Genomic DNA, 16,217 nt, shown 5'->3' with positions numbered 1-16,217 from the left:
GGAAAACCTCTATTTCTTTGATGTTCCAGTGTTCAGTTTTTGATTTCTCTGTTCTTTTTTTGCTACTAACATCATTTTGAAAACTTTACACTCTTTTACCTAGCAGGAGAAATGATGGCTCCACTGATTGATACTTTCCAACCATTCCCAATTTGCCAGGGCATTCCCATTTTTTAGTTTATTGTCCCATGACTGTTGTCTGGGCTGTGTCCTGGGATCACAGCATGAGGGTCTGATGGTTTCAGCAGTAACAGCATCAGTGTTGGCTTCTAGTCCTGTTCCTTGTTTGCCCACATTCCCAGAAGCAGCTGTGCCCACTGATCTCGCCCTTTACCAAGTCACAAATACCAGTGTATTGCATGCTGTGCCAGATGGCCCTTCTGGCCAAATTAGGAAAAGGATCTGATCTGGTGGAGGCTCTTACTGACTTCATGGGTGTGTCCATTTTATAAGACACATTCTTGGTTGCCAGCTAAGGGTTATCAACAATCTCCTACAAGGACATTTTTTCCCCCTCCATGTGCTGACCCAAGTTGTCAATCCAAACATCCAGGTTGTGAGCCACACATGCAGCTGCCAAGGCTGGTGCCACATAGGGAGAACTTGCTTCCTAGATTATCCTAAGGAGGTCCTCTATCTTCCTATCCATTAGGGTTAAGATTTTTGTATTTCTAATTTGCATTGTTTATTGTAAACCCAGTGTCAGGGAACAAGAAGATCGCCGCAGCACATGATTCTGCGCATGTGCAGGATCCGGACAAGGCATACAAGCATGCGCGCACTAGGACCCAGGCGCGTCTGCCGGCGTTGGGAGGGCTATTTAAAGAGCACCTCGGTGCTCATTCAGTGCTGACTGGTCTTCAGCTTCCCCCGTGTCCTGCTTGTTTCCTGTGTGATTCCTTTGGTGCTGACCCGACTCTAAGTACTCTCCTGCCCCCCCGGTTCCTGACTTCGGCTCTGTTCCTGACTCTGGCATTTCCTCCTGATCCTGTACCGCGCTGCCCGACTGTTATGACCCTGGCTATCCTATTACTCCACTCCAGTCCTGTGTCCTGGCTACATACCTGGCTCTGCTGTGCATCTGGCAATCCACTGTACCTGCCTGGTCTCCACAGTACCCAAATCAGAGGATATCCTGCTTATCAAGGTCATCATCTGCAAGAGTCGCAAGCAAAACCCTGGCGCTCTTGTCCCCCTGGTCCTTAGACGCCCTCTGTTCCAACCTCAGCGGGCTCAGGATTAGTGACACAAGTGAGGCCGACCTCGTCAATTCAGTCTCCCATCAGGTACGTGACACCCAGTTATCTGATTTTTTTTTTTTTCCTTTTTTAATTTCTTGTTGATTTGTTTTTTGTCCAAAGTTATTTTTGTATCTTGTATTCTTTGTACTGTATTTTGTAATCTCTTAAATTCTGATCAATAAAATATTATGCAAAAAAAGGTCACATGCCTGAAGAAGGGGCCTTGAGGGTCTCAGAGACCAGGATGTTGTTATGGTGTGATGTGATCATTTAATAAAATGTTTGGATGCTTTTTGGAGATCCTTCATGTGCTTCCGGCATATCTCTTGTTCTATTATATCTAAAGGTGAATTCCCAAAACATGACCTACTTGGGGTACTTGACAGCTAAGGTTGGGAACCATTGCTATACACAAATTTTGCTAAACCCAAAAAAGTCAATTCACTCTGGTGACCGTGGGTTACATTTGGCTTCCATATCCACTTCCCTCAAAAGAACCGTACCTGTACATCCTCTGGTTGAATTTGGTATAACAGGGCCATGGCTGGAGCTCCAGTCATGACCCCAATATATTTTTTTTTTATTTCAGCCAGCGATGCGAAATAAAGTAAAAGTGATCCAAGTGGCTAATGAATCACTGGATCGCTTTCTTATGCAACTGAAGGGGGCCCCCCCACTGCCTTCTTGGGCTCTCCCAACCCACCAGGGAGCCCCACACTGAAGTCGCTGGTTCTGCCTGCCAACCATAGAGATAACCAAAGATCAGAACATCCCCAATCATTTCTATGATCTAAGAAACTGGAAGCAACAAGTATTTTGTCATTTCTGGTTTTGGTCTAATGTAAACAAGCCATTATCAGCCTGTGAAAGCATATGATCACACCAGTCTAAGGGCAGAGAAGAGATCTGGGGTCTAATGGACCCCAGATGTCTCAGTAGAGAGGACCTGTCACTGCCCATGCTATCACAAGGGATTTTGTTTATCCCTTCTGATAGCAATAACAGTGATTTAAACAAATGAAAACAAATAATTATTAAAAAATAAATACAAAAATAAAAAAACACTTCAATACCAGAATCTTTCCCACCTTTCCTGCCCAGGCCAATTGTCAGCTCTCAGCTCTGTCGCACTTTGAATGACAATTGCACTGCAACAATGTAGTCATAAGAAACTTTTTTTTAGACAGATACAGCTTTCTTTTGGTAGTATTTAATCACCACTGTTTTTATTTTTTTCTAAACAAATGAAAAAATACTGAACATTTTGGAAAAAAATTGTTCTTAGTTTCTGTTGTAACATTTTTCTCCCTCATTGATGTTTGCTGATGAGGCGACACTGATGACTATTGATAGGCGGCACTGATGAGGAGGTACTGATGGGTACTGATAGGCGGCACTGATGAGGCGGCACTGATGGGTACTGATAGGCGGCACTGATGAGGCGGCACTGATGGGTACTGATAGGTGGATCTGATGAGGAGGTACTGATGGGTACTGATAGGTGGATCTGATGAGGAGGTACTGATGGGTACTGATAGGCGGCACCGATGAGGAGGTACTGATGGGTACTGATAGGCGGCACTGATGAGGAGGTACTGATAGGTGGCACTGATGAGGAGGTACTGAAAGGCAGTACTGATTGGGCTGCACTAATAATAAGGCACTGATGATCAGTGTAAATATCCCGTCAAAATCGCTGGTTACTGGAAAAGATTGCCGATAACCAGCAAATTAGTTCACAATGTGATCAGCTGTGATTGGACACAGCTGATCACATGGTAAAGGCCACTCTGATTGGCCCTTTACCATGATTTGTGATCAGATCTATAGACACCCTCCCAGAACTGGATGATTCCGGACCATCTTTTGGCTATAGCACAGTTGGGAAGGGGTTAAAGCCCCCCTGTGCTTGTGCACAAAGGTGAACGCATACAGAAGTCCCGCCCACATATATAAACAGTGTTCACACCGCACATGAGAGGATCGCAGTGATCGTCAGAGAGAAAGCAATAATTCCAGCATAAAGCCTTCTGTGTGACTCTAAACTGGTGACCTGAAAAGACTTTTAAAATGTTTCCTATGGAGATTATTAAGTAGTGCGGTTTGTCTCCATTCCATGAGTGCGCACAATTGTAAAGCGTGACAGATATCTAGTTACTCGGTGTAACACCATCCTTTACCACACAATTGACTATTATATCGGGGTTTGTGAATTAAAATTAAAGTTCATTTTTTCCCCCTTAAAAAAATGTGTTTGAAAAACTGCAGCAGAAATACTGTGTGACATAAAAAATTGCAACACCCACCATTTTACTCTCTAGGGCCTCTGCTTAGAAATAATATATAATGTTTTGGGGTTCTAAGTCATTTTATAGAAAAAAAAGAACACAGGATTTGAGGGGGCAACAGATTTAGAAAGGGAGAGGATCTGTGCTGGGAAGGGTACCTTGACAGGGGGTTTTGCTAGAAGTAGGAATTTAGGGGAATTTTTCATAGGGAGGGGATATTTGTCCTAGGAGGGGGGATTAGCAGGGGGATTTGTGCTAGATGGGGGAATTGGGGGAGATTTGTGCTAGAAAGGGGGGTTGGGGAGGTTTGTGCTAGGAGGGGGGATTAGTGCCAGAAAGGGGATGGGGGTATTTGTGCTAAGGGGTGAAGGAATTTGGGTTAAGAGGGGGGACTGGGGTGGGTAATTTATACTAGGAGGGGAGATGGGGGATTTATGCTAAGGAGAACTTTGGAGAGATTTGTGCTTGGATGGGAAGTTTGAGGGGAAGTGGATGTGTGAATGGAGGGTGTGATTTTTTAGGTGAGGTAAATTTGTGCTAGGAGGGGGAATTGGGGGCATTGGAGGTGGGATTTGGGACAAAGATTGTGCTGGGACGGGGGGTTATACTGGGAGGTGGAACTTTTGAATTTTTTTTTGCAGAGAATTTTGGCTTGCAGACAGAAGTTATGCTTGATGGGGGGGAATGTGCTGACTGGTCCTTTTTTTTTTTTTTTTTTGGGGGGGGGGGGGGAGGATTTATGCTGAGACAGGATGCTCACTCATAGAGGGCTTAGCTTTTCATCTTCGCCCTGGGAGCTAGGTGACCTTGTCCTGGTACCACACACAGGGCAGTCAATAGATGTCCTCCTCCCCACACAGCACATAAGATCGTACTCCCTTTCAGACACAATCTGCAGTGTATAGCTGGCTGCTATGTTGCAGTTTTGACCCAATCCTCTTCTCTTCTGACCCCTGTCCTCTACACTGCTGACCCTCTGTACCCTGCCCTGCTGACCCCTGTCCTCCATCCTGCTGATCCCCACGCACCGCCTTTCTCACCACTGTCCTCAGTCATGCTGACCCCCTTTTTTCTGCCCTACTGCCCTGTCTTTGCCCTGATAACCCCCTCCGCCCTGCTGACCCCTGTTATTTTGTCTGTTGACCCCTGTCCTTTGCCCTGATGACCCCTATCTTTTGCCCTACTGAACCCCTGTATACTACCCTACTGACTCTTGTACAATTCCCTGCTGACCTCTCATCCCTGACATCACCCCAAAACACTAAACCAAACTAAAACCTTTTTGGCTTAAAAAAAAATAAACACAAACAACCTACTAACAAAATAAGGAACTCCCACCATTAAAGAAGCAGTCAAAGAAAACTAATGGGACTAATTACAAATTAAATTGGAGTACAAGGAGGCTTACACTCCACGCTCTCTAGCCGCAGATACTGCAAAATTATCAATAGATAAATATATACAGCACACAATATAGTAATACATATAGCACTGAATACAATTTATAGCACGATACTGACAGCACACCACTGTAAACGGTCTCTTTCCCTTTAACAAATGTCAGCTGTCCTTCACTCACACTAAATTCACCAACACTGACAAAGGGTGCTGTGAAGTCGGCCTTTTATGGTGTGTGGGCTGACACTTTACTGTGACCCAACATTGGCCAATATCTTGCACCTGAACAGAGGACACGTATATGACCTTAGCCAACGATGGCTCAAGCAATGCATTGGGGGACATTTGGTGGGGAAATTCCAGCCAAACATCCTTAAAGTTCAGATATTTTATAAACAGTCAAAACAGAGAAGGTTCAGTTTGAAATTCTGCTTGATCTGGAAGTTTGGCTCTACCCTACCTACTAACGTATCATGAGTTGTAGATAGTTATTTTTGTCAGGGGTTCCCTGAGACCAGAAAATTATTTCAAGGGTTCCTCTGTGTTGAAAAGGTTGAGAGGCTGAAATTTTGTAAACACTGATTTTTTTGCTCCTGGAACATTTTCATTTTAAATGCTTCTTTGCTTATCTAAGGTATTTTCTTGAGAACTACGGATCAATCATGTGAGCACAAAAAAAGAGGAGTGAAATGAGATGGTCCAATGATCATGTAGAAGACACAGCAGCACTTACGGTAGCTCCGAAATGGAAATCATTTGCTCTGTATGCTATATGTAGAACTGTACTCCTTGTAAGGTTTTCTGAAAGCATTTGTTCTTTCCATGGCAGAGGTTTTAGAATGTTTTAAGAAGATGTAGCACCCTCTAGGTAGCTAGGTTTGTGGTTTTGTTTAGACAGAGGCTGGTTCAGCCTGGGAGTGAGGTAGGGAGTTTACCTCAGGAAAGGCTGGGAAGCTCTACAGGTCAGGGGTTTTGGAGCCCTTCCACCCTTCCAGAAACCCAGAGAAGGTTCTGGAAGAGGGGAGGAGGAGGGGAGGATGCCCATATCTGCATGTATGAGGGAAGGTGACCAAGCAACAACCCTTAAATATGACAAAGCCAGGGACTCGGGTGGAAGATGGACTGAGAATGCTGGAGTGTGGAGCCTGATAGGAGGCCCCAGGGAGGGGAGCCTACCTACGGGCAGGATTCTGGAAAGAAGGATCTTCACTGCCCAAGGTCTTAGGAAGGACATCCTGTGCAAAAGAGGAGCCAGCCCAGCAAAAGGCCTGAAAGCAGCTACAAACCCTCCATACTGACAGGACAGTGAGTACTTCTACACCGCCTAGGCCAGATGGAGGGAGGGGGCAGTTAAGTGCAAGACCCAACTAGTTCTCATCCAGGACTACTTCATTGTTACATCTTGGAATTCCTTGCCCAGGGATAGCATCAGTGCAGCTGGGTGAAGAGGAACGATTCATCTGAGGTCTGAGGAGGTACATCAAGGGGACTTTAGCGCTCCAAAAGAGACAGTGTTACATGCTGCTTCTCTGGATTTCCCATTTTTGTACAGTGTACAGGCTGCTAAAAAGCTTGTCCTCACGTTTACAGTTCATTGGGAATCCCAAATACCCCTAGACCCCAGCCAAGTTAACCCTTAAGAAAGACAATTAAAAACCCAGCTCCAGGACTGTTGAAAATGCATGTTGCCTGGCTGTACAGAGCTTAGGGCAATCTAAACAAATCCAGCAGCCCTCAAGATGTTAGTGCTACAAAAGTGTACCTGAACCCCAGTGTTTGGCTAGAAGCACCTTTCCATTTGAACCTGTCCCAAGTTCTTGGATGGGGTCACATTGTTCTGAGAGGAGTTGAAGGACATACCTTGTGGTGTTTTTGGCCACTTTCTGGAGGTTAGAAGGCATTCTGGAATCATGACAAAGAATATAGATTAGTTTCTCGTGACATTTTTATTATGTTAAACATGAACATTTCTCAGTATCTAGGGTCAGGCTTTTAGAAGCATACTTGTCCCAGTTGGGGAGATCATGTCCTGTGTTATCACCAGTGAAGTTTCCCCAGCAGGAGCACATATGACAATTAGTATCTGACAAAGGTCACAAACCAGAAATGGACTTGGCTGGAGTTGGTCTGTAAACTTCAGCACTTGTAGATAGTTTATGGTCAAAATAATCAACATTCTAGCCAGAAATAGAGGTGATAATGTGTTCTGGTCATTGTAAAAATATGGGAAAAGAGAAATTAGAATAATGCTTCCATGTAAATTAAAAATATATGGGAATGGTGGAATGTGAAAGCCAAGCTATTAAAAAAGAATTGGTTTGTACTGTTACATCCAAGTGTTGGATGATGGAGATTACCAGACAACATAAGATGGTGCAGTTTATATTTACTTCACAGATATATGAAGAATGGACATCCCTATGTATGCATGACGTTATTTACTAAAAAAAAAAAAAGAGTTGCAGGACAATGTGGATATTCAATAAATAGATCTCTACTCTGGCTGTAAACGCCAAGAAAAAAAAACACAAGCTAAATATAAGTCCTAAGGGCAGATACAATCCTAGTATTTTAAAGGAAAATTAGGTTTTAACTACATAACCTCAGAAAATGAAGGTGTCCTGGACCAGCCTGCAGAGTTCTGTTTGTGCATTTCTTACCTCCTTCTGCAGAGGTTCTGCTAGATCTGTAATTTCATTCACATGTGTTGCTGGTGTCTCTTTCCCTATGGGCGCCGCCTGCTCTACTGTGGATTTATATCCTTTTCCCTTCTATTACTTCCTGGGTCACTCCCAGTTTACTTCCCTATATATACACATGTGCTCAGTGCAGTTGGCTTTACTGGAGCAATGGGACAGTTCTTTGAGCTGCTGGGGCTGTAGGTGGTCATCTGTGTACAGATCCTGGCTTTGTCTTCTTGGTTTCTGACCTTGGCTTATCTACTGGATTTCCTGCTGGTCTACTTTACTCATGTGAGTGGTCTCTGCATCCTCAGCTGGGTGTACCTGGGGGCTGTGACCTGGTTCCAGCTTGCTGCAAGTCCATCCCCACCATCAGGGGCCCTGGTGAAGAAGCAGGCTGGGGCTTAGATTCCACACCCTGGGGAACCCTGAGTCTGATCTACAAGGGCTCACTACCACTGATGCTTTACAGAAGGTACAGATGGATTCTTGCTCTGTCTTCACTAATGGAATCTTTGTTAACTTCCCAACTTGTCATTTCTTGAAATAATTGCAATATGACAGTTGATCCCCCAACTCCCTTTTGGTTCACACAAGATCTCTGAAAGTAAGGATTGGAGGTCTGGTATATGAGGGGAGAAAATGGATTTATTGATGGGAGATTCTGTTTCTCCAATGCAGGAGATGGAGACTTTGGCATGAGCTCTAGAATGGTGGAACGGGTAGGCCCATATGGATGGGGTCTGTGTATTCTGTTGTGCTGAGGGTGGAAACTTCACGCTGAAACCATGGGGTGCAGGAAAGTGAATTGTTCAGTGTTGGAGGAATCCTTCCCACAGAGCCATAGTGTATAGCTGCTGGCAATAGTCACATGTTCAAATCCTACATGCTGGTTGTACCCAACTGTGACCCTCTGATGTGGCATTTAGAGGGTTTATACAGGCAGTGAGGAGGCAACATATTGTCTTCTCACTATCAAATCCCTCTGAAAAGTGAGCTGAGTGTGGATTGCTTTTCAGAGGAGCAGGACTTAGTTGTCTAAACGAGCCCCTAAGGAAAAGCCTCTATGTTGTATTTATTGCAGTGAGGACTAAGTCCATTCCTAAAGTTTTTTTTTTTTTTTTTTTTTTTTCCCTTCTTTTATTAGTATTTTTCTTCTCACCTACTTTTAAATATTTTTGTGCCTGACTTTTAAAGTTATATAAGTGGTTCAGTTTACATGTTGTTCACAATTACTGAAGTCACAGGATAGCTGCAATTTGTTAATGTTGTTTGGAAAAAAAATAGCTCTCCCCAAAAAAGTCACAATTTATAAAAAAAACAAGGGGAAAGATTTCCTCAATCTGGTGCAGCTGTGCATAGTAACTAGAGATGAGCGAATCGAAGTATCCGAAGTGGAATTCGAGTCGAATATCGGAAAAATTTCGATTCGTGCCGAATCCGAAAAACAGCCTAATTCGGACGCGCGAATCGAAATTTTTCCGAAAATGGCGGCTGACATGTGCGGCGACGGAGCGGGGATGTCGGGGAAGGCGCGCAGACAAGGCGCGCTGCCCCATAATGCATTCCTCAACGACATGTGATCGCATCAGCCAATCAGCAGCCAGCCAGCCAGCACTGTGTAATGGTCGAGGTATATATAGCGGCCATTTTGGAAATCTTCATTTGCCTGCAGTCATTGAACAGAGGCAGACCGCTCTGTACTAGGGACAGGGACAGAGTTAGGGCCACAGAAACGAGAATTGGGGACAGAGAGAAGTTACTTAGGGACAGAGAACCATTACTCAGGGACACAGACTTGTTAATGAGGGCCACAGAATCGTTATTTAGGGACAAAGAAACGCTAGTTAGGGCCACAGAATTCATACTCAGGGACAGACAGAATTTTCACTCAGTGCCAGAGAATTGTTACTTAGGGCCACAGAAACGTTATTAGGGCCACAGAATTTTTACTCAGGGACAGACAGAATTGTTACTGAGTGCCAGAGAATTGTTACTCAGGGACAGACAGAATTGTTACTGAGTGCCAGAGAATTCTTACTCAGGGCCACAGAATTCATTCTCAGGGACAGACAGAATTGTTACTCAGGGACAGACAGAATTGTTACTGAGTGCCAGAGAATTGTTACTCAGGGACAGACAGAATTGTTACTGAGTGCCAGAGAATTGTTACTCAGGGACAGACAGAATTGTTACTGAGTGCCAGAGAATTGTTACTCGCACAGACACAAAATTGTTACTTGCACAGACACAGAATTGTTACTCGCACAGACACAGAATTGTTACTGAGTGCCAGAGAATTGTTACTCAGGGACAGACAGAATTGTTACTGAGTGCCAGAGAATTGTTACTCAGGGACAGACAGAATTGTTACTGAGTGCCAGAGAATTGTTACTCGCACAGACACAAAATTGTTACTTGCACAGACACAGAATTGTTACTCGCACAGACACAGAATTGTTACTCAGGGCCACAGAATTCATACTCAGGGACAGACAGAATTGTTACTGAGTGCCAGAGAATTGTTACTCAGGGACAGACAGAATTGTTACTGAGTGCCAGAGAATTGTTACTCAGGGACAGACAGAATTGTTACTGAGTGCCAGAGAATTGTTACTCGCACAGACACAAAATTGTTACTTGCACAGACACAGAATTGTTACTCGCACAGACACAGAATTGTTACTCAGGGCCACAGAATTCATACTCAGGGACAGACAGAATTGTTACTGAGTGCCAGAGAATTGTTACTCAGGGACAGACAGAATTGTTACTGAGTGCCAGAGAATTGTTACTCAGGGACAGACAGAATTGTTACTGAGTGCCAGAGAATTGTTACTTGCACAGACACAAAATTGTTACTTGCACAGACACAGAATTGTTACTCGCACAGACACAGAATTGTTACTCAGGGCCACAGAATTCATACTCAGGGACAGACAGAATTGTTACTGAGTGCCAGAGAATTGTTACTCAGGGACACCTAATCGTTGAATTAAATAGTATGTCAGACAACATGCAGAGGAGTGGCAGAGGAGGCAATGTTTTAGGAGCGAGCAGACGTGGCAGCAGAGGAAGGGGTCGAGGCAGCAGTATTCGCAGCCAGAGGCCAGTGCTCCCGGTGTCATCCAGCGGTCGTGTCTCCACCGACAACCCTGCCGTCATTGATTGGTTGGCTCGGTCGTCTTCCTCTTCCCAGGTCACCTCTGACACCTACAGCCAACGGTCGGTGGGTACGTCAGACACAACCGTTAGTTGGCATGGCCCGGGAGCAAGCCCACTGAAATCACGTGTCCTCTACCTGCCCCTGTCCTTTGCTGTTCCCTCACCAAGCGAAGTATCGCATGCTGTGGGCTCAGCCCCACTGTACAGTGAGGAAGAGCTAACAGAGGGCGGTCAGGAACGGGGGGAGACATCGGCCTTTTCAGCAGCCAAGCGAACAAGTACTGGCGAGGAGAGTGGCTCGGTAGCCGGTCTAGAGACAGGTCTGTCTCCTGACCCAGACGCAGCCGAGGGGGCTAGTAGTGAGGCGGAGACCCTACTTGATGATGAGGAGGTTGATCGCACTTGGCAGCCTCGTCGTCATCAGGCAATTTCTTCCGCATCATCAGGAGAAGAGGGTGGCAGCTTGGCAGCGAGCAAAACAGTCGGTGGGTTGCCCAGGAGACAGCAGCAGGGTCGCATCAGTGTCAGTGGAGCCAAACGTCCACGGAGTAGAGCACCAGCTCCACTGCAGCCTACCACCACGGCCAGTAGTGGTGCCGGTGCGCACGGAGGAAGTAGCAGTCAGCCAGTGAAGAGTAGCGGGGGCAAAGTTTCCTACTCGGTGGTGTGGCAATTTTTCCTCAAGCCGCCCGAGGAAGTAAACGTAGCCGTATGTCGACTATGTGGCCAGAAATGCAAGCGTGGCCAGGGGGCCCATGTTGGGACTACAGCGTTGCGTCAGCATATGCAGCGTCACCATTCGGTGGCCTGGGAAAACCGTGATAAAGATACGGCGGTTCTGCCTGCCCCAGCCCCCGCTCCATCACCCGCTCCGTTACTTGCTCCGTCACCCGACGTCGTCAATCGCCCTCTATCAGCCAGTCAAGGCTCCAACACCTCTGCTGAGGGGAGTTGTCGCTCGTTGGCATCTTCCGCTCGTTCAGATGCTCCTTCTCCTGCTACTCCTCTTCTCGGATTCCGTCAACAGTCTTTCTTGGAATCCGTATCCAAGAGACAACAGTTTGCGAGCACGCACCCGACGGTGCAAAAGCTGAACGTCCTCCTGTCCAAGTTGCTGGTGCTGCAGTCCCTCCCTTTCCAACTGGTGGACTCAGCACCTTTCCGAGAAATGATGGCTTGTGCCGCGCCGCGGTGGAGAGTGCCAAGCCGTCATTTCTTTGCCCAAAAGGCAGTGCCAGCCCTGCATTCACATGTAGAAGAGATGGTGGGCCAGTCTTTGAGCATGTCGGTCTCTGCCAAAGTGCACGGCAGCGCCGACGTGTGGAGCTGTAACTACGGTCAGGGACAGTACATGTCATTTACGGCCCACTGGGTGAACGTGGTGCCGGCACAGCCGCACCAGCAACTTGGACAGGTCACGACGCTTTTGCCTCCACGTTTGCACGTCCTTGGTCCAGCAAGCATGTCCGCCTCTACCACCTCTTTTTCCGCCGTGTCCTCAGCCGCCACCCCCGTGCCAAGTCCCATTACCCGACCGGCATATCACATGTGCAGGGCGCAACGGTGTCACGCTGTGCTGCACCTGGTATGCCTTGGCGAACGTAGTCACACAGGGGAGGAACTGCTGAGTGTAATGAACAGAGAAATCGACAGATGGCTGTCTCCGCGCAAACTAAAAATCGGAACCATGTTGACTGACAACGGAAAGAACATGGTGTCTGCTCTGCGTCAAGGAAGGTTGTGCCATGCGCCATGCATGGCTCACGTGTTCAATCTGGTTGTCAAGCGGTTCCTAAAATCCACCATCCCACTGCAAGACATCCTTAAAATGTCACGTAAACTGTGCATGCATTTCAGCCATTCCTACACCGCAAAGAACACCCTCATTGAGCTGCAGCGGCAGAACGGAATTCCACAGCATCGCCTGATCTGCGACGTTGCAACAAGGTGGAATTCAACCCTACACATGTTAGACCGCCTTTACGAGCAGCGAAAGGCCATCACCGATTTCCTGATGTTACAAGCGGATAAAGGTACTCCCCTGTGTAACTTAGATGTCAGCCATTGGCAGCTCATGCGTGACACCTGCCGCTTGCTCAGGCCCTTTGAGGAGGCCACGCTATTCGTGAGTCGGCAGGACTATGGGATGAACGACGTCATTCCTCTGTTGCACGTCCTGGAACAAATGCTGTTAACAATGGCTGGTCAGGGTGCGGTAGACGTGGCGCACAGATCTCAACGCCACATGACCCCTGTGGGGGCAGGACAGGAAGAAGAGGAGGAGGTAGAGGAGGACATTTGTGCTCAGGAATTATTGAGTGAAATGGGTGGTTTTTCCACTCAGCGGACAGGAGTGGAGGAGCAGGAGCATCTGGTAGAGGAGGAGGAGGAGGAGACAGAGGACCCAGACGCACCGTGGCAGTATGCTGTGGAGATGGAGGCAGGGAGTCCCTCGCATTCCTTGGCACAAATGGCCCATAGCATGCTCGGTTGCTTGCGTAGCGACAGCCGAATAATAACCATCAGACAGAGGGATGACTTTTGGCTGTCCACCTTGTTGGACCCTCGCTACCGGTCCAAAATGGTGGCCTTTTTCACACCTGCTGAGAGGGAGGCCAAAATTACGTACTATAAAAACCACCTATGTAGTCAGTTGGTCTCTGCCTTTGTGCGCCAACGTCCATCCTCAGACACTGTGGGCCCTGTGCGCTCGCGTTCCGCTGGCATGGCAGCAGGGGAGGGGTGGGGTGGTAGGAGCAGTGGCAGCTCCACCAGCAGCGGCTGCCTCAGTCTGCAGTCGATGATGAGTAGCTTTCTTCACCAGCGCAGTGAGGAAACTACTAACCAGCCGCAGCAGCAGCAGCAGCATCAGGTGGACCTGGAGCAGGAGCTCAAACAACAGGCTTGGGCCTACTTGGACAGCACCCTGCCAACCGAGGTAGACAATCCCCTTGACTACTGGGCAACGAAACTTGACCTTTGGCCCCAACTAGCTGAATTTGCCCTTGAAAGGCTGTCATGCCCGGCCAGTAGCGTGGCATCGGAGCGCGTGTTTAGTGCGGCAGGAGGTATTGTAACTCCGCGGAGGACACGACTGTCCACCCAAAGTGTGGAGAGACTCACGTTTGTGAAAATGAATCAGGCGTGGATTAGTCTGGATTTCAAACCACCAGTTCCTGACACAACTGACTAAATCCGCCATGAATCATGCCTCAAACATGTGCCACTTTCAGGTCTCCTCACACTGCTGGTGTGTTTAATTTTTTGACATAGGGTGCTGGCAGATTACGGGCCTCCTATAGCTGCTGCCAGGCCCCTAATCTGCCATGGGCCCCTATAAACCGCCTCCTCATGCTGCTGCCAAGTCTAGAGTCTCTCATGGGTCCCTGTACGGCCTCCCATTGCTGCTGTCTCCATCGCCACACTCTGCTGCCATGTGCCACTTTCAGGTCTCTTCACACTGCTGGTGTGTTAAATTTTTTGACATAGGGTGCAGGCAGATTACGGGCCTCACATAGCTGCTGCCAGGCCCCTAATCTGCCATGGGCCCCTATATACCGCCTCCTCATGCTGCTGCCAAGTCTAGAGTCTCTCATGGGTCCCTGTACGGCCTCCCATTGCTGCTGTCTCCATCGCCACACTCTGCTGCCATGTGCCACTTTCAGGTCTCTTCACACTGCTGGTGTGTTTAATTTTTTGACATAGGGTGCTGCAAGATAACGGGCCTCACATAGCTGCTGCCAGGCCCCTAATCTGCCATGGGCCCCTATATACCGCCTCCTCATGCTGCTGCCAAGTCCAGAGTCTCTCATGGGTCCCTGTACGGCCTCCCATTGCTGCTGTCTCCATCGCCACACTCTGCTGCCATGTGCCACTTTCAGGTCTCTTCACACTGCTGGTGTGTTTAATTTTTTGACATAGGGTGCTGCAAGATAACGGGCCTCACATAGCTGCTGCCAGGCCCCTAATCTGCCATGGGCCCCTATATACCACCTCCTCATGCTGCTGCCAAGTCCAGAGTCTCTCATGGGTCCCTGTACGGCCTCCCATTGCTGCTGTCTCCATCGCCACACTCTGCTGCCATGTGCCACTTTCAGGTCTCTTCACACTGCTGGTGTGTTAAATTTTTTGACATAGGGTGCAGGCAGATTACGGGCCTCACATAGCTGCTGCCAGGCCCCTAATCTGCCATGGGCCCCTATATACCGCCTCCTCATGCTGCTGCCAAGTCCAGAGTCTCTCATGGGTCCCTGTACGGCCTCCCATTGCTGCTGTCTCCATCGCCACACTCTGCTGCCATGTGCCACTTTCAGGTCTCCTTCACACTGCTGGTGTGTTAAATTTTTTGACATAGGGTGCAGGCAGATTACGGGCCTCACATAGCTGCTGCCAGGCCCCTAATCTGCCATGGGCCCCTATATACCGCCTCCTCATGCTGCTGCCAAGTCTAGAGTCTCTCATGGGTCCCTGTACGGCCTCCCATTGCTGCTGTCTCCATCGCCACACTCTGCTGCCATGTGCCACTTTCAGGTCTCTTCACACTGCTGGTGTGTTAAATTTTTTGACATAGGGTGCTGGCAGATTACGGGCCTCCCATTGCTGCTGCCAGACATGTAATCTGCCATGGGCCCCCGTACCGACTCCTCATGCTGTGACGTTGCAACAAGGTGTAATTCAACCCTACATATGTTAGACCGCCTTTACGAACAGCTAAAGGCCATCACAGATTTCCTGATGTTAAAAGCGGATAAAGGTACTCCCTGTGTAACTTAGATGTCAGCCATTGTCAGCTCATGTGTGACACCTGCGCTTGCTCAGGCCCTTTGAGGAGGCCACGCTATTCGTGAGTCGGCAGGACTATGGGATGAATGAGGTCAAATCGGCCATGGGCCCCCGTACCGCCTGTTCACGCTGATGCTGGTCCCACAGTGTGACCTGGGTCCCTGTACGGCCTCCCATTGCTTCCACTCTGCCATGTACCTCTTTGAAATCTCCTCACACTCCTGCGGTTGTCCATTTTGTCATAGGTTGCTGGCAGATTAGCGGCCTTCCATAGGTGCCGCCAGGCCCCATATCGACCATGGGCCCCCGTACCTCCTGGTCACGCTGCTGCTGAGCCCACAGTGTGACCTGGGTCCCTGTACGGCCTCCCATTGCTTCCACTCTGCCATGTGCCACTTTGAAATCTCCTCACACTCCTGCGGTTGTCCATTTTGTCATAGGTTGCTGGCAGATTACAGGCCTTCCATAGGTGCCACCAAGCCCCATATCGGCCATGGGCCCCCGTACCGCCTGGTCACGCTGCTGCTGGGCCCACAGTGTGACCTGGGTCCCTGTACCGCCTCCCATTGCTCCCACTCTGCCATGTGCCACTTTCAGGTCTCCTCACGCTCCTGCTGGTTTCCATTTTGTCATAGGTTGCTGTATGGCCTCCCATTGCTGCT

This window comes from Staurois parvus, unplaced genomic scaffold (genome assembly GCF_062004578.1).
Source record: "Staurois parvus isolate SC_StPar_1 unplaced genomic scaffold, SC_StPar_1.0 ptg001068l, whole genome shotgun sequence".
Classification (NCBI taxonomy): domain Eukaryota; kingdom Metazoa; phylum Chordata; class Amphibia; order Anura; family Ranidae; genus Staurois; species Staurois parvus.
This window is presented reverse-complemented; position numbering follows the sequence as displayed.